The sequence below is a fragment of the Mus pahari genome, chromosome 10, assembly GCF_900095145.1.
Source record: "Mus pahari chromosome 10, PAHARI_EIJ_v1.1, whole genome shotgun sequence".
NCBI classification, from domain to species: domain Eukaryota; kingdom Metazoa; phylum Chordata; class Mammalia; order Rodentia; family Muridae; genus Mus; species Mus pahari.
In genome coordinates, this window is record NC_034599.1 from 46,343,042 (window position 1) to 46,362,474 (window position 19,433).

A 19,433-nucleotide genomic window follows, 5' to 3' on the forward strand; every position below is an offset into this window, starting at 1 on the left:
TTTCATCAGTAAATTGTTGGACCCTACAATTCTTTCATGGATCCATGACTGATTATTGACAGGAACAGTCTTCCGAAGACCCAGTATCCGCGGCCATTGTGAATTTATGATTGCAATACCTATGCTTTTCTCAGAGGCTGACATGTCTCTGCCTCTCTACTTGTCTTCCAGCTTTTATATTCCCCTCATTTTCTTCTCTGCAATGTTCCCTGAACCTCAGAGGGTGTGGTAGAAATGCCTTGTATAGGGCTGAACCCTCGCCTGTCATTCATCTTGGCATCTTGAGCAACTATGAGTCTCTCCATTCACTGCAAATAGAGACTTCTCTAAGGCTGGGAGTAGCTTCTGTTTATGGGTAGAAGAGGACAGTAAGATGGCACATCAATTCCTTTTCAGTTTAGCTAAACAGCAGTAAGAAGTTCCATGTTGGGCTTTGACCTGTCCAGACAGGGATTATTAACTGGTTTACAGTACAGGCATGGATTCTACCCTATGGAACAGTTCTTAGTCCAAACAGAGAGCATTTGGTTGTCCCTATAACAGCTGTACAAGTGTTACTCAGGTGGGCACATCTTGCCTAGCTCGTTGATTTCATAGTTCACAAGGTTCACAGCTAGATAAGACCATTGATGCTTCTTGATCCTCTAGAAACCTGCATAGATCCTCCCAGAACTTTAAAGAATTGGAGTAAAAGTCTACAGGCCAGTTCCAAATTGTTTTCTCAGAGATGTGTGATGTCTTCAGCCTTAGGGCCATATTCTCTTGTTTGGGTGTATAATGAAGAAGACTGATTAGTCTGTATTGTTTGAGGGACCTTTCTGATCACAATTCCTACAGAAGGCATCCCATATCTGGCATTCCTGGCTCTGGGAGTTTTGTTTAGTGACCCATTGCTTGTAAGAGTAGCATTATTTAGTCATGTAGACTATGCCATTTCAATATCTCTCATGTACTTTAACTGGGTTATAAGAGTGGATTTCCATATGACTTTTCAAACACCCTTCATTTTGGTTAACCCACACCCCTTTGTCTCTTCAGTCCCCTTGCCTCCCATTTAATCTTTTTTATGCCCAATATTATCCCTCTCTGGCTACCTAGGACAGTAGCCATCTCTTCCCCATCTGCAGGGAGAAGAAAACATTTCAAACCTGTTTCTTTGGTGGAAATGAAGATGGACTGGAATCTTGATCAAGGGCCTATTGTGTTTCCTGGAAAAAGACATGAAGAGGCTGGAGTCTATAAGGACACAGAAGAGCCTGAAAGGCATGAGCTCTTTGGTGTTGAAATGTCACTTTAGACTCATTCTTTCTCTGAGGTCTGGGACTCTTGGTCGTCCTTGCACGTGTGCAGGCCCTATGACCTCTGGTCCAGAAGGCATGTAATTGTTGGAGGATTCAGGCACCAAGGAGCCTTCCCAAGCTCTCTCCCTAACCCACAAGTTAACAACCTGAGTAATGGATTAAGTTCCACAGGTGATATTATCTTTTCACCGTATACCTCAGATGTAAGGTGATTTTGTTGAGGAGTGTGGATTTAGATCTTATAGGTCTCAGAGCAGTATATGCTAAGTTTGCCTGTGACAGCATCGATGGTTGTGATATGGGGATAAATTTTATTCATGAAGCTTTTTGGGGACTGGGTTTTCATTGACTCTATATGATGCTTGGAGAGCTACTGTCAATATTTAATCAGGATACATAGGATTCAGCTCTCAAAGCTACACTTAGGACTTGAGTTTGCAGGCTCTTGTTGGGAGCCAAGGAAAGTCCCTGGCATAAGCTTTAGGGGAAAGATTTGGTATCTGCCTTCTCAGAGTCAGTGATGGGGATTTCGATGGATGTATCGGGCTGTACAATACTCCAGGGCCCTGTGTCTTTAATAGCATGTTGGATATTTGTATCTGTGCTTGGATAAGAGGGAGCATGGCTGGAAAGTTTAGTCCTTACTTTCCAACTTGACCTTCCTGGTCCTTCTTATTGTTCCCAATGTTCTACCTACCTACTCTACCCTGCTGGTGCCCAGAGTCAACCAAGTGAAGGCTTCATGGAAATTTTCTCCCGTCTCCCTCCAAATGATTCTTTCTAGGGATCTGTTCTCCCAGGAAGTGGCTCTCCTGATTTCAGGGCTAAGAGGACTCCTGCATTCTGCCAAACTAGGGCAGAACTAGATAGTCTGCTGTGAAACCTAGCTTCCTGACCCATGTGTCCTCCGATCTCAAAAACCAAGTGTATAGCCTTATCTCCTACTCAAATTGCCTGGCAAACATCTGACCATCTGTGTCATCTCTTGTGGAATGAGTGTATGAGCATGTGTGTGTGTGTGTGTGTGTGTGTGTGTGTGTGTGTGTGTAGACACATTGTGCACTTGTCTTTGGTGCTATGGGCATAATCTCTCATTATCCTTCTGTTAGAACTCTCAGAGCTGTGCTGATGCTCCACCCTCCCCAACAGCTTTCTGCCACGCTGGATTTCAAAGCACACTTCCTCAAAGGACTTAAGGAATCAGTGATGCCAATAATTATTGATCAATGTGTTCTGAGCAAGGGGTATAGGGCTTTATCCATCATTTCATATTTTCAGAGGTTTTATTACTTGAGTAACTTAATTTGATGGGTGAAGGTCAAGAGACATGCACAAGCTCTATAACAATCACTTAAGGCCATAAGCCATTCAGTGACCATGTTGGGATGAGAACCAAGAGTGACCTGAGTCTGCACTGCTTCCTTGGCTACTGTGTGCTACCATTTTCCAATTGGAAAGAACTAAAAGGACTTCATTTTAAAATAGTTTTGATTATTTTAATTATTTATTATTTTTATGTATGTGAGTCTTTTGTTTGCATGTATGACTGTGCACCAATAAAATAAATACATGCAGTGTTCCTGGAAACCAGAAAAGGGATTTCAGATCCCCTGGGACTGAAGTGACAGACAGTTGTGAACCCCAGTGTGGATGCTGGGAATCTGACCTGGGTCCTCTGGGAAAGCAGCCAATGCACTTAACCACTGACACCTCTCCATCCCCAATGGCTTTATTTTATATTCACCACAACCACAAAAGGAATGCATAAATACATTATTGTTTTTAAAAGATGGTACTCAGAAAAGACCGCAAAGCCCCCGAGGAACAATTGCTACTTCCTACTGCTTTGACCCACCCTGCCAGTAACTGAGATTATTGGCCCTTATCAATTTCTCCCTCTCCACTTTAACACACATGTACCTATACGTGGGGAACATGGGCCTCTCCTGCTTTCTGCGATAAACGGAATCACAGATATGGATGCTCTCTTGACATAAGTTTCCCATCACAATCTATCCAGATCCTCTTCTCATGCCTCTAAGCAGTTTCTTGCTTTACACCACGGCTCCACACTTCACACCATGAATGTGCTCTGGTTCCCTGTTTCTGGCCATTCCCTGGTTGGTGAATATTAAAGTTGTAACCCATGATCTCTATGCTTCAGTGAAGATCCTTAGACAGAATTCCTCATGTACTTCCACGAACATTTTTGAAGGGAAGTGGAATTGCTGTGTGATAGAGCACCCAAATGAAAAAAAAAATTTAATAGACACTGACAAATGCTTCTCCAAACTGGTTTTAAAAGCTGATAACACTGAAAGGATTGTTACCCCATGTTTGGGGAAAATCAGGGTCTCTCGATAGAGGTAAGTGAGCTTCCTGTCCTGGAGGTGGCCATACTGAAATCCGAGCTGCTGTCTAGCTCAGGGAGAGGCAATTAAGTGAGCTACAGCAGGTGCTCCCGCTTTCTGCTCCCCGGAGTCACTTCTTGAGTGTGACCTGGGTCCTGAGACCACCTTCTCCCAAGACTTCGTGGGATCTACAAGCTTCTGAAAGGAGACAGAGCAGCCAGCCAGCAGCCAGTTCCAAGCTTGGGGCTATGGCTTAGCAGCACTGACAGAACCAAGCCAGGCTCCTTTCTGGCAGCCTGGGTAGAAGAAGCCAGCCTGAGCCAAGAACCAGACCACAGGCCCAGTCTGCAGGGAAAGCACCCACAGTCACAGAGGTGGAGTCCTGCACATTTCGGCTGCATCTCCCAGGAACGAGTCTGGACTGGCTTCCATGTTATGTTCTTCCTCCTTTTTGGCGTTCAAGTTATAATAGATGAATTTCAGAATTAAGAAAACCCTCTAGCAAATATGCAAATGGTTTTAATTTGAGGTGTAACAGACAGGTGGAATTAATACTCTAAAGTGAGCACTTTCTTCTTCCTTTACAACTAAGAGCTCAAAATCAAGTTTGTTTTTTTATTTTTTCTTCATATAGAAATGGAACCTTTTGCATCTGGTGGTCATTGTTGGCAGTTGGAGAAGGAAGTATTCAAGGAGAAAAACTTAATAAGAAACTTTTGTTTGTTTTGCTTTTGAATCACACACCAGTTCCTATGTATGTCTATTAGGAACGAACGAGGCTGTGGCTCAGAGGGGAGTTGGGTCAGTCAGGCAATAGAGGAAGACAACCAACCCCAGCCCTGGCTCCCCAGAGCTTATTTTGGTATTTCCTTGTCTATTTATCTTTCTTCTGTTTGGAAGGACACTCTGTTCTGCCAGGGGAATGGACCCTGACCACGTAGCTGGCATGAAGATATTGAACAGTTAAAAGCAAGAGTTTCAGAGTTGGACAGATGTAGATTTAGAGCCTGGTTTTCTTCCCTCGTATGCTGTACCTTGGAGTACTTTATTTAACTCCATAAGACTCAATTACCTGCAGAATGAGCATAAGCAGAATCGGTTCCATTTTGGCAGGGTATAAAACACAATGATGTAGCACACTACCGTTTAAGAGTCTACTGCAGAATGTTGAACAGTATTGCTACTATACTGGGGAGTTCCAACCCACCAACGATGGGGGAGGGGGCCACATTAAAGTCTGCATGCTGTGTCTGCAGAGGGGGGAAGTTATATGGAGCTAAGAGAAAACACAGCCATGGTTCTTAGCTCTGAGGAATTCTAGAAGTAAAGAGAACTACCTTTGATTGGAAAGTGATAGTTTAAAGAGAACCAAACTGAGTCTTCAATAAAATGCTAATTGGGTGAGGCAGGTGATCAGAAAAATTGAAACTCTGGGAAGAAAGAGTACTTTCTTTCAGTTTATCCAGGACGGGACCCTCAATTCTTCACATCCCTAAGAGCTGGACAATTTTTTTTTTTCATTTTACGCAGAGAAGGATGCCAAGGTTCAGAAGCTCGAAGCAAGTCATTCAAGGTCACACAGGTAGAGATGGGCTAGAGTTTGCATTTGAAACTCTACCACTGAGGGCAGGTCTGGGCCGACCTTGAAAGAAGGGTGGGCGTTGAGAGGTAACAGGGATATGCTTCTGAGTTCGATGTTTCCTTTTTCTCCATTAGCTAATTTATTCACTGTACATCCTGATTGCTGCATCCCTTTCCTCCCAGTCCCTCCCTCATGCAGTCCCTCTCCCATACTTCCTCCGCTTGTCCTCTGAGAAGGGGGAGCTCTCCCCCCTATACAAACCCACCCCGGCACATTAAGTTACTGCAGGACTAGGCACATCCATCCTCTCCCACTGAGGTCAGACAAGGCAGCCCAGTTAGGAGAGAAGGAACCACAGGCAGGCAACAGAGTCAGGGACAGGCCATGCTCCAGTTGTTGGGGAACCTGCGTGAAGACCAAGCACATCTGCTACCTGTGTGTGTGTGTGTGTGTGTGTGTGTTGGCCCTATTTCCAGTCTATGTATGCTCTTTGGTTGGTGGTTCAGTTTCTGGGAGCACTCAAAGGCTCAGGCTCGTTGACTCTGTTGGTCTTCCTGTAGAGTCCCTATCCCCTCTGGGTCCCTCAATCCTTCNCCCAACTGATCCATAACACACCCTGAGCTCCCTAATGTTTGGCTTTGGGTCTCTGCATCTGTTTGGTCAGCTGCTGGGCGGAGCCTTTCGGAGGACAGTTATGCTAGGTTCCTGTCTGCAGCATAGCAGAGTATTATTAGTCGTGTCAGAGACTGGTTTTTGCCCATGGATAAGTATCAAGTTGGGCCAGTCATTGGTTAGCCATTCCCTAGGCTCTGTTCTATCTTTGTCCCTGCACTTCTTGTAGGCAGGAGAAATTTTGGGTCAGTGGTTTCCTGGGTGGATTAGTGTCCTTATCCCTCTATTTTGAGTCCTGCCCGGCTACAGGTGGTGGCCACTTCAAGTGCCATATACCCTACTACTAAGAGTCTCAGCTAGGATCCCCCTTATAGACTTGCTGGAGCCTCCCCTGTCCCAGGTCTCGGGCACATTCTAGAGATGCCCCCCTCATGCCAGCCTCCGATTTTCATTCACTCTCCTGTCCATTTTCCCCAGCTCTCACCACACCCGATCCTCTCTCCCACTCCCCTCCCCATCCCCTCTCTTACTCAGTTCCCTCCCTCCAGCAACCTCAGATGACTCAAGATCCTTCCTTGGCCCTTCTTGTTACTTAGCTTCTTTGGGTTTGTGGACTGTAGCATGGGTATCCTGTACTTTATAGCTAATATCCACTTAGAAGCGAGTACATGTTCTTTTGGGTTTGGGTTACCTCACTCAGAATGATACTTTCTAGTTCTATCCATTTGTCTGTAAATTTAATAATGTCTTTGTTTTTTTATAATTGAGTAGTATTCCATTGTGTAAACAAACCACATTTTCTTTATTCTTTGGTTGAGGGATATCTAGGTTTTGTTTTGTTTTGTTTTTCCAGTTTCAGACTATTAGGAACAAAGCTGTAATGAGCATAGTTGGCCAAGTGTACTTGTGGTAGGGTAGAACATTTTGGGGGGTATATGCCCAGGATTGATATAGCTGAGTTTTGAGGTAGAACTATTATTTATTTATTTATTTATTTATTTATTTACTGAGGTAGAACCAATTTTCTGAGAAAACACCAAATTGATTTCCAAAGTGATTGTACAAGTTGTCACTCCCCCCAGCAATGGAGGAGTGTTCCCCTTGCTCCACCCCTGCTCCAGCATGTGCTGTCGCTTGAGTTTTTTTATCTTAGTCACTCTGGTGGGTATAAGGTGGAATCTCAGAGTTCTTTTGATTTGTATTTCAGCACCAAGAAACCAAATAACCCAATTTAAAAAATGGGGTGCGGAGGTAAACAGAGAATTCTCAACAGGGATCTCTAATGGCCAAGAAACACTTGAAGAAATGTTCAACATCCTTAGTCATCAGGGCACCAGGAATTTGCCTTCTTATCAGGCTGGGCACATTCCATAGTGAAGTGGCCACCTGGGGTTCTCCATCAGGGAAGATGAGCATTTGCATTGCTGTCTACCCAGGAAATTTTGCATGTTTGAGAGCTTTGCCTGGTTCATAGTGATGATGTGCTACTGAGGACTGAGGACATTCTGGGCCAAGTACTTGTTTTGTAGAAGAATAATTGGTTTTGAATCCTGTTCTGATATTGCTAAAGTCCATCTGTTTGGTCAGGTCAACTTACTTTTTTAGGTTGCCATTTTTCTTATGAAAACGGTTAAAAGAAATATTCTTTGTTTCATACTGAATATTAGCTGTTAGAAAAAGCCTGAGCTATGTTGGTGGGAACTTAATATAAATCCTTATATGCTTTTGAAATAGCTCAGTGGTAGGGCAATTGTTTAGAATGTTCAAGACCCTAGGTTCAATATATATATATATATATATATATATATATATATATATATATATATATAATCAACAGTAGGAACTGCAACCACAAACATTACTATACTTAATGGCATTAACTGTTTATAGTAGTTTGAATAAGAATGGCCCCCATAGACTCAAGTATGTGGAGACTGGTTCCTGGTTAATGGTGCTGTTGGGGCAATTTAGGAGATGCAGCCTTGTTAGGAGAAGGATTTGGTTCAAATCTGTCACCTGCTTGGGAACAATGTCTCATGGTGGTAGTCATCATGGGCATGTTTCTCACATATTGTGTTCAGGGGCTTATAGAATGGTCAAACTGTAGCTGTCAGTCGCAGTAGCTTGTTGTCTGTATGAACTTCGCTCCTCATGCTTCTTACCTGAGGAGAGCTGAGTTCCTTCATATTTTCATTCTCTGTCAGAGCTCAGGAGGTTGGTCTTCTAGGCTAGAAGGACTGACTCTCCTTACCTTCTCTTTCTCTGGGCATTTGTAGTATCTTTAAGAGGTTGGTGGTGTTGTGTACCTTACCAAGAGTGACTTGCTCAAGACCACTCATCTGAGTCTAAGAATGAAGTGTCTTCCCAGGATCCAGACAGGTCCAACGGGGGGGTGGGGGTGGGGGAAATCCTTTGGAAGATGCCTGGACCAGATATTTAGCTTGAGACACTGAACTTTTCTTCTGGGTCATCGGTGACTGTGTTTTCCACAACTTAAATTTGTGGGCTCTGCCGACATCCAGCTGGATATTTGCATAGTGTATCTCTGAGAACAATCTCAGGTCCAAACTTCACATTTTATGAGAAGTTGGCTGATTGCATGAGGCACTGCTGGCTGATTGCCAAGGATCAGATTGGGCAGATAGGCTATTTTAAGATATAAAAATTCTCTCGGCAGCTATTGTCAAAAAAGCTTTAAGATGGACTGTCACTTGGACTGTTTCCATGGAGACCTTTTAGGAGGGGAGGGTCTGACTATATTGAGAGTCACTAGACATGCATAAGGCTTTAATTTTAATATTTTCCACTTTGAATACATTTTATTCTCAAACAGTGGCTGGTTGGCCACCAGTTCTGAAGCCCACCCCTAGTTATAACTCAGAGTTGTGGGGTGGGGGATGGTGGCAGGAAGTGTTGGTTAGTCCAGGCTGTTTTATAAGATGCTGAAATATGGGTGATCATTGAGAGGTGGCAGGCCTGTAGGTCAAATAGGAGCTATTTTCTATTGGAAAATGAGAGGGAAATTCCCAGGTGACAGAACCACTATACATTTTGGTGTATATAACTCGAGCAGCATTTCTTCACTTTGGCAAGAATAGATGCCCACTATTTGTCCCAAGGAGGAAGAAAAAGGAGGGCTGGGGACTCCATAGTTATGTGTGCTAGGCCAGGAAGATCAAACCTTTCCCATTCAATTGCTTGTGACTTGCTCAGCTTTAAACTTGGAAGAGGCAAGACATGGTTGCATGGCTTAGACCTAGGGATGCTTTGATTGTCAGCTTGGGGGAGGGGTCTCAAATTCAGGCATAAGAGCTGGTGCATTCTTCACTTCAGTCACCTTGTAGGATTATGCTATTTCTCTAGTTTCCTGGACTGTCTGTAGGAGGAAGAAAAGACAAAACTTCTATCTTGGTGTGTTTATTCTCTAACAGAACACCCAAAGCTGGGCAATTTGTACACAATAGAAAAATGTATTCAGTTCTCAAGGTTGAGAAATTTAAGATCAAAGCCATGGTAGGCTGCTGTGTCCCAAAGTGGCTCTGTGACCTTGTGTTCCTGGACCTGGCAGAAAACAGAAGGACAAGCAGAAGGATTTCTCCCAAGGCCATTTTTAGTGAACCCAATCCCATCACTTCATGGCCTCCCCGCTTCTTAAAGCCCTTACCATCTTTATGTCACATTGGCAACAACTAGATGTTGAAAGAGATACAGTTAAGCTACAGCATACCCAATCCTGCCATTTCCACTGACACACTTCTAATGCCCATCCAGTTTCTCTGGAGAGTCTTTTTCTTTTTCTTGGGCAGTGGGCATGCATTCATTAGCATCGACTTGGGTTTTCCCATTTTAGTTATTTTCATTGATGTACTCATGATTCTTACCCTCAGGCTTCCTGATTTCTTTCTTTCTCCTGCTCCCGTGTCTCCATTTTTCCTTTATCTATTGATTTGGGTCCTTATCTATAACAGTCCTGTGTCCTTAACAGTGCTTTGAGCCTTCTGAACCATGTCTGAGCTCACATCAGTCTGACACCTGCGGTGACTTTCCAGAAACACTTGTGGGCCGGCCAGGTTTGATCTTCCTGGGAGCTATTGAAAAGATGAGGCAAGCTCACTCTCCTGCCCATGAACCATCCTGAGATCTGCTCTGAGCTGGCTATTGCCTGGGCAGTTCAGGGAGCTGGCGGCTGCCTTGTTACTCAGGATCAGCTGGTTTCTGTCCTCAGCCCCATGATGCCAACCACAGCTGCTTGTTTTGGCTGCACAGGTTTTTTTGTTTTTTGTTTTTTGTTTTGTTTTGTTTTGTTTTTTTCTCAGAGGGAAGAAGTGGTTTGGGGAACCAAGTAGGCAAGTCTTGGGTTTCCATTTCTCGGTATTTCTTTATTCCATCGGTGACAACAAGAGTCTGTAGTAGCTGGAAAATCTAAACTCATTGCAGAAGTTCGAGCCACTGATTGAGCCCATCTGAAGAGCCACAGGCGATTGACACAGTGGCACATTCCTGCAACCCCTGGGACCAGAAAATGAAAACAGAAGGATCAGGAGGTCCGGGCTGGCCTGGACTGCACAGTAAGACCCTGTTACAAAGCAAGCAAATCAAAACCACACAATAAAACAGGCAGAGAGTTAATTCTCTAACAGCATCACTGAGACGCTAAGGCTAAAATCTTGATTTTTTTTTTTTTCATTACTATGTATGTCCATAATGCAGAGTTGTAAGAGAGTAGAAAAAAAAATCTCATGGAAACTTCAGATTGAAACCTTAAGCTTGCATAGTTTCGCCTTTGCTGTGTGACCATTCTCTGGAGTCCATCGGAGGCAAAGGAGTGTCATCATCATGCTCATTTACATGTAAGCAAGCTGAGGCTTAGGAAAGGCTAGTTTACTCAAGCATCTGTCTTTTGGGGATTCAAACCTGGGAGTAACTTGTGTATTTTTTGTTTTTTGTCCCTTAATTTCTTTTCTACCTCCAAAAGGAAACCGTAGTTCCGAAGTTTTAGAATGCTTTCAGGAATCAGAGACTGGATGGAGGGAGCTCGAGGATGAAGAACTGTGATTGCTTCACTTCTCCCATTAGGGCTGTGATAGATTAGATTAGGCTTACAGAAGCATGCCACTTTCTTCTGGGCACCGTGACTACAATGTGAGGTGCTGTAGACACATGAATGAGCGTGCTTGTTGAGAAACAGCATCAGGACCAATCAGGAGCTCATGGGATATAGGGCTACTAAGTTAGAATCTCTACCTGAACAGGATCCCCAGTGGATCCCTGTACACACGGACACATGAGAGGACTCCATGACTGAGGATGGAACCTACACATTTGGGATTTTTTTTTTCAAAGAAGAAATAACCGAAAGGTAAGAGAATTTATTCATGGTTAAATACTTCTTCTCTACAGGAGTGTAACTTGTCATTATTAAAACAGATTATCCACTCATGACGTGACTGATGATGATCACCAACTCCACACATAAACTTTGTCTTATTTGATGTCCACAGCAAACCCAGGAGGTAAAAACTATTCTTTATCCTAATCTCTCACAAAGGAGCGAATGGCATAGACATTAAATAAATGTCTTCTTCAAGGTTGACAGTACAAGGGAAAAAAGCCCATTCTTTTGAACAGTAAAGTTTCTCTGCAGCCAAATCTTTGGGCACACTTACGTACAGCACCTGTGGAACACCACCCAATTTCAAGCCAATACTTATCAACTTTCCAAATTACTCCACAAGGTAAGGGCCGGGCCGCAGAGCAATAAACTATGTAGATATCTGTTTGCACACTAGAGAGGAAAGCAAGATAATGACTTCTTATTAAATACTTAGACTTGATGGTTCTCTGCTTATGTTCTAATTTTTCCATTATTTCAGTTTTTTATCTTTTCTGACTTGGTAGAAAGAACTTCATACAGGAATATGAGCATCAACCTCCTTTGAGATGAAGTGAGTCCTGACGAGCTTTCTACCTGTAGAGAGGCCGGCAGAGAATTTTCTATGTGGTAGCAACAAAAATGAATGTCCTGGGAATATAAAATATAGCCTGTAAACTTCAAGCCTTTTCCAGGAATGCCCCTTTCAATTTTTCTTCAGGATTTTCAGGCTGATAGTTCAGGGGCTGGCAAGATGACTCATTTACCAAAGATTTGCTTTATTAGCACAAGAACCTGAGTTCAATCTCAGAACCCAGGTTAAAAACAAACAGACAAACAAAACAGACAAACAATAAAAACTAGGCATATAGAGCATAGTTGTATTCTCAATAATAAGGAGGCAGAGACAGGTGGATTACCATGGCTTACTAGTTTAGGAAACTTATCTAGTTCCAGGCCAATGAGAGTCCTTGTCTTAAAAATCAAATAATCACAAAGAAGGACAGAACATGAGGAATGATACCTGAGGTTGTGCTCCAGCTCATACACACACACACACACACACACACACACACACACACACACACACACACACATACACACACACACACCACATATACATACATACCACACCACACACATATATACACATTACACAAGACTATACATATACTGCATGCACACATATACACACATACATACCACACACACCACACACAGGTATGCATACACACACAGACTATAAACATAACACATGCACACACACACACACCACCACCACCACCACATATACATACATACCACACCACACACAAATATGCACATTACACAAGACTATACATATACCGCATGCACACATACATACACACACCACGCACATACACACATAAATACTACACACACACTACACACATGTATACATACATACAGACTATGCACATAACACATGTACACACATACACACACACACACACACACACATACACACACACAGATCAAAGGTTTCATTTGAATCAGGACTCTACAGGTCCCTCACAGAGGCCATGATAATATCCTACCAGATTTCTTAGGCCCTTTGTATTCACACTGCATTTTATTACAGAGATTTCCACTTCAGCATTTGGTTGTCAGACTGAATGATCCTTATTCTACTGCAGTCCCGAGCAGGATAAGGAATGGACCAGTTGTTTGTATGCCTGCTGCAGGAGAGTTCCATTCCAGAAGAGTGACCTTTCTTAGGGGAGGAAAGGCTCCTATAGGTTTATGTTGGCATCTTGGTCATGTAATTTATTGACTTGGGCCTTGATTCTCTCTGAATCTGGTTTCTCATCTGGAAACGAGATAACAACACCTGCCTTGTTGCTTGTGTTCTAGTTTACTTTCTGCTGCTGTGTTAAAGACCATGATCAGGAGGGACTTGGGGAAGAATGGGCTTATACTTCACTTTGCAGACTGCAATCTATCGAGTCAGGGCAGAAACACAAGGCAGGAACCTAGAGGCAGCAACTGAAGCAGAGACCACAGAGGGACACTTTTCCCTAGCTTGCTAGTCATGGCTCGCTCAGTTTGCTTTCTTATACAACCCAGGACCACCTGCTCAGGGAAGGCAGTGTACAGGGCCCTCCCACACACATCGCTTGCCTATCTGATGAAGGCATTCTCTCAGTTGAAGTCTCCTCTTCCCATGTCATCCGAGATTGTGTTAAGTTGACAAAAAACTAACCAGCACAGCTGGATATAGGGAAGAAATGAAATGGAGGCTGGTTGCCGTCTAACAGGATCTGGTACAGCAGATAAAACAGGTGGGGGTGGGGCATATCGGCAGAGGTGAATGGCTGAAGTAACAAAGACTTTTCTTAGACTTTTGTGCCATTGACAATACTCTTATCCTTTCAAATGAATGCTGTGTGTCTCAACATCTTTGAGAATTTGGGAAGCTTTGGGTGCTCTGGGATGTGGGAAGGAGTTTGGATTTCTGGAATGATACCAGATGTGCTCTTCTCGTGATCAATGCAACAATCAACCAAATAATCAACCAAACCGAACCAAAACACCTCCCCCACCAAGGATTACACAGGTGTTCCCAGAGTGAAGCCCATCTTCTGAATGTTGAGCTTTTACTTTATTGGGTTGTGTACTTTTGGTTTCTAAATTATGTCCCAGAAAGGTGCTTGCCCAATGTCACAAAGTAAGTGGTCAGAGTCAAACAAGTTGAACCTGGCACTAGAGTCTAGGTCTGAACTATATTGCTGTATGTGGAAGTAGAGCTAGCTTTTGGGAAGGTGATGCCCCTGCTCTGTTTTACTTGGACCAAGAGAGGCAGAAATGATTCCTCCACAGTCTTCAGAGGGAGTGGGAGCAGATGCTGTAGCACAGGCATTCACGGCTACTACATTACCAGACTCACTTAGTCTTCCACACATGGCTTCCTCCAGTTAATCATTGAGCTCCTGTTCCTCAGCCAAGACCCTGGGGGTAGCAAAAATGGCTGCCCATCAAGCAAGATAGTGGTCTTTCCTTGTTGCTCCATCTGGAAGGGAAATGAAGGTTCGAGGAATAGTATCCAAATCCACAGAAGCCTTGAGTCTTCTGTTTGTCTTCTTATGGACGCAGGAACAGGAAGAACACTTTAGCCTTTAAACTTGGCCAGAAATGAATGCTTAAAACTCTCCAGAAAGAAGTTTAAAGGAGCCGTCTTGAGATTCTATCTGTCTGTGCCTCGTAAATTTGGTGGCACAAGGGACAAGGAGCTCCTGGGAGTCTGGCTCCTCACACTGACATTGGAAGCTGGCCTGCGAGCCAATAGCGGGCTCTGGGATCAGAATGAGAAGCTGATGGAGCTGGGAGCTCAGAGTTCCAATCTGCCACAGCCATTTCCAGAGGGGACTCCTTCTCTGCCCCCCCCCATCTTATTGCAGCTTCCCCAGCCCCAGACTTCAGTTGTAGTTCAGAGAAATGTCCTGGCTGCATTTTCGATTTCAGTTGAAGGCTGGTATGCAAAAGGATAGACCAAGACAGGTTTGGGAGAGCGCCATCCTGTCTTTCCTCAGGCTATATCCCATGTGTTCCCTCAGGGTATGAGGAGCAGGAGGCTAGTAGTGAAGGAAGAAGCTCATGTGGCTTCCTCAGTGTAGGAGAGCGCTGACAGGGAGGGTCATGAGTGCCACAGAGGGAGTGAGCTCTCTCACTTGCCTGACCAAAGGCTTCAGTGGGGACAGAAGGGGTGTTCTTGGGAAAGCAGGGTGGGAGGTTACACTGATGAGCCTTACTGTGTTCCCAGTCTCTGGAAGTCTCTTTGGAATATAGAGCAAGCAGAAGAAAGTCTACAGCACGTCAGAGCCCAATCCCTCCCAGCCAACACTCTTCGATAACAATAGCACAGGAAGACCCTGCTTACCATTTGCCAAGGCCCATGTGCAAGGTGGGGATGCAGCTCAGCTGGCATGGTGACTGCCCTGGGTGCACAGAACTCTGGGTTCACTTATCACAGCTGCACTCCCAGCACTGGGACATGGAGGTAAGAGGATCAGAAGATCAAAATCGTCATTGGCTACAGAGAGAGGCTGAAGTTAGTTCAAGATGTATGATACACTGTTGTACCCCCAATAAAGTAAAAAAAAAAAAAAGGTTAAAATGACTGTTAAAAGTTTTGTTTCTTTCGGAGGATGACTTAAACTGGGCATACTCTCTTTGGGCTCACCCTCCTTGTTCCTCCCTATCAGGGAATCAGCATTTTATTGACCTATAACCCACAAAGGAGTAGAGGTTAAGTTCATGTGCAGCAACTCAAGTGGTCATCTGCCTTCACTGGTGATGAGAGGTTCCCCCTCTTGGGATAAGTCATTCTGCCTTTAGACTCAATTTCTTCATCTGTAAAATGAGGTCAGGCTTGACTGAATTCCAAGTTCTCTGCCCTGTGAATTAAAATCTTCAGATAACTTTAAAAAGAAACAAACAAACAAAAAATAATGGCATCTTATTCAGTCATGAAGGAAAACAAAAACTTCAGGAAAGTAGAATCAGGAAAATATTTTAAATGAGGTAATCCAGGCTCAGAAGGACACATAGCGTCAGTCCTCTCATGCATAGGTCCTAAGTCTCTGTTAAATGTCAGTTAGATTTCCAGGTGGGGCTAAATACACAGAGCCCAGAAAACTAGAAAGAGATGCACATGATTAGGGCTGGGTAAGACGACAGAACAAAGTGTGTGAGGGAGCACATGTGTGTGAGTGTGTGTGAGTGTGTGTGTGTGAAGACAATTTCAGTGTTGTTCCTCAGGAACTGTCAACCTTAGAACTCACCAAGTTAGCTAGGCTGGCTGGCCAACAAGCCCCAAACCACCTCAGCTCGGGATTACGAGGGTATGCCAACATACTCAGCTTAGATGTTAATGCTTTTAGAAATCTCAGATCATCATGATGTGCTGCAGTAGGTGGGGTCCACTGAAGTAGATGATCTCCAAGTCTCTTCCTAGGTCCTAAATATATCATCAATCAAATTGATCAAACACTTCTTCAATGCCTATGTTCAATATACAGGTGCAGAATATAGTTTGAGTGTATTTATTTATTTTTCCATGAAAACCTTCTTGAGTGACACAAGCCCCAACCTCTTGCATGGTGACCACCTTCCTGTTCTATGCAGGCTTGGAGCTATTGCTTCTTAATTGTTGTCCTTGACCATGACTTTAACCTTTGCCACCTCTCATAGGGTCCCTTTCTATGAACAGTTTATCACAAGTCTCTGAAATCGGACAGTACTGACTCCACAAGGGTTTCAATTGAGAGGGAGAGAGAGAGAGAGAGAGAGAGAGAGAGAGAGAGAGAGAGAGAGAGCTCTGTTCTCTAGTATTGACTTTATTCTCTGTTTTTTTTTCCCTTCATCCAAAAGCAATATCTACTGAAAAAAAAATGGAGTTAACCAATAAGATGCAAGAGAGGAAGAGTTCAAACAGAATGTGCCAATATAGGCCTGGGTTCATGATCCAAAAGAAAAACACCCCTGAATTATACCTCTCACGGGGAGCTGACTTAAAGATGTCCCCAATTCCCCTGGTGATCCCTGCCTTCTGGTGAGTCCTTGCACAGAACTCAAGATCTCAGGGAAATTCCTTCCTGTAATCCATAGGGGGAGTGATACTGCTTGCTCTCAAATTAACCCCGCCCCAGGATTCACATCTCTCCTTATTAGGGCAACGCTAAAACTCTGATAACTCTATCAAAACTCTTCAAAAAGTACTCCTCAGCGAAACATACACAAGGGAAGGAGAGGCGGTTTCACCAGGAAAGCCCTGGGGGAGCTGTGTTACTCCATGCCTAATCTACAGTTTAAGAGACAGACAGGTGTCTCCTCCTTCCAATTAATTATCCAGGTGACAGTTGCTGGAACACACAGACACAGACACACACACACAGCACACACACAGCACACACATACACAGGGGAGACACACACAGCACACACAGCACACACATACACAGGGGAGAGGGAGAAAGAGAGAGGGAGAGGGGAGAAGGAAAGGGAGAGGGAGAGGGAGAGGAAGAAGGGAAGAGGGAGGGAGGAAGGAAGTGAGGGAGAGAGAGAGGGAGGAGAGAGAGAGAGAGAGAGAGAGAGAGAGAGAGAGAGAGAGAGAGAGAGAAAGAGAAAGAGAAAGAGAAAGAGAAAGATATATATATTATACTTCCATATTTCCCAAGGCTTTAAGCATGTTCTTTGCCTGCACTAAGTAAGACAAACTTTGTTGTTGGCCTAGAGAGCACAGATTCCTGTTTGCAACGAGTCTGATGCTTCTTTTTACATGCAAAAGTGTATTCAAAAGTGTTCATATTTTTAGTCCCTACATATTACCAAAGTCCTGTGGAAGTGCAGAGGTTAATACTCTGCCTTTAAACAGCATGGGTTCTAAATGGCGTCCTCTGGCCACATTAAAATCCATTCCAAGACTTCAGGATACGTCACTCACTGATCAAGCTGTGTTCACGAGCAGCTCACCTCCTTACTGCTACGGGCAAGAGAAGGGGTGGCAGGGTGGGGTAGCTCTCCAGAGCAGTGTTACCAGTGTGTCATACGAGGGCTTAACTGTGTAGGTTCAAGAATTTGGCAATGATGATGAGACCGTGTTTATTTTGATTTTGGTTTTTCATAATGTTATTGGCTTTGTCCATAACCTAACGTGTTTCAAACATTAATCTTTTTAGGTTAATGAGTTAGTAATAAGAAATGCATGGATCAATAGGCAGCTCCTCTCCATCGTTCAGTTGTCCTTGTATATCTACAGAGGGCTCTCAAATATTCCCCTACAGGCGTAGACTAGCCGCTGAGGTGTCTGTGTTCTAGCTCACTGTGTGAGGTAAGAGTTTACAAGCATTTACCACCTCCCACTCTGTTTCATCTGATCTCTCTTGGGTTTAGGAGTTGACCCATAACTTTAGCTTCCAGAGGACCTGAAAATAAGTGTGTGCCCATCCAAACTGAATTTCTCACAGACCTCTCACAGAGTCTCTTTTGTCCTCCCCTTAGCACTCTGAAAGCGCACACTGAACATTTGGTTCATATTGGCTAATATTCTCAATAGTTCTAGAATAACAGATTTATGCATTCATTCAAGTTTCCAAGTATAATTTTATTAAATTATAATTATATATGTGCTGCCTGAGGAGTCAACTAAGATACAGTTATGACTTCTAAATTCTAAAAAGATTGTTTTTCTAGGTATGGAGCATGTACTGAAGAAACTTTGGGAGTTTGGACCATATCCTTGGATATCCTGTGTGTATGAACTCTTGTTAGAAGTAAAGTGACCTGGGACAAAGTTTTCATCTCCTTAACTCCAGTTTCATCATTTATAAAAATGAGACACTAGGGATCTGATGCTTGTGTGGCTGTGTGCAGATTATGGGATGATCCAGGAAGCATAGGTCCACAGAGAGAAGACAGAGCAAGTAACTGATTATCATTATGCTAATAGGCCCTTCCATCAAAAGACCAGGCATTGACTATGCAGTGTATTCAAAGGGCTATGAAAGGTCTACACTGACTGTTCAGTGTAGACAAGGGGCTAGGATAAATGTATATATTTGCAGGACAGGTAGATACCTAGTCACAACCCACATTTACCTTGTCATGCTTTCTCACACTGAGGCATAAGCACACTGTCATGTGTCCAGGGACTTGCTGATTATGGACTTTGCCAATGGTTCTCAACCTTCCTAATGCTGTTCCTCATGTGGTTGGGACCCCTAACCATAAAATTATTTCACTGCTACTTCATAAAAGTGATTTTTCCACGTCTATGAATCGTATTATCATTACCTGATATACAGGATATCCGATCTTTGGCTCCTAAAAGGGGTTGTGACCCACAGGTTGAGAACCACTGGTTTAGCCTGTTGTGTGTGACTGGCAATGCACCATTCCAGAGCTTCCCCGTGAGCTATGGCAGATGTGTGGGCAGAGTCCATCCACTTAGTAATATGTAACCTGGCCTATTGGTCTGGCTTCAAATCTTAAAATTCTTAGAATTTTAAGGGGAAGTGATTGTTTGTCAATATCTATTTGTAGCCAACACACACACACACACACACACACACACGCGCGCGCACACACACACACACACACACACACACACATGCATACACATGAGATGTGTGCATGTCTCCCAGAGAGAAAGGGGGAAAGGGAAGGGGAGAGAGAGAGAGAGAGAGAGAGAGGAGAGAG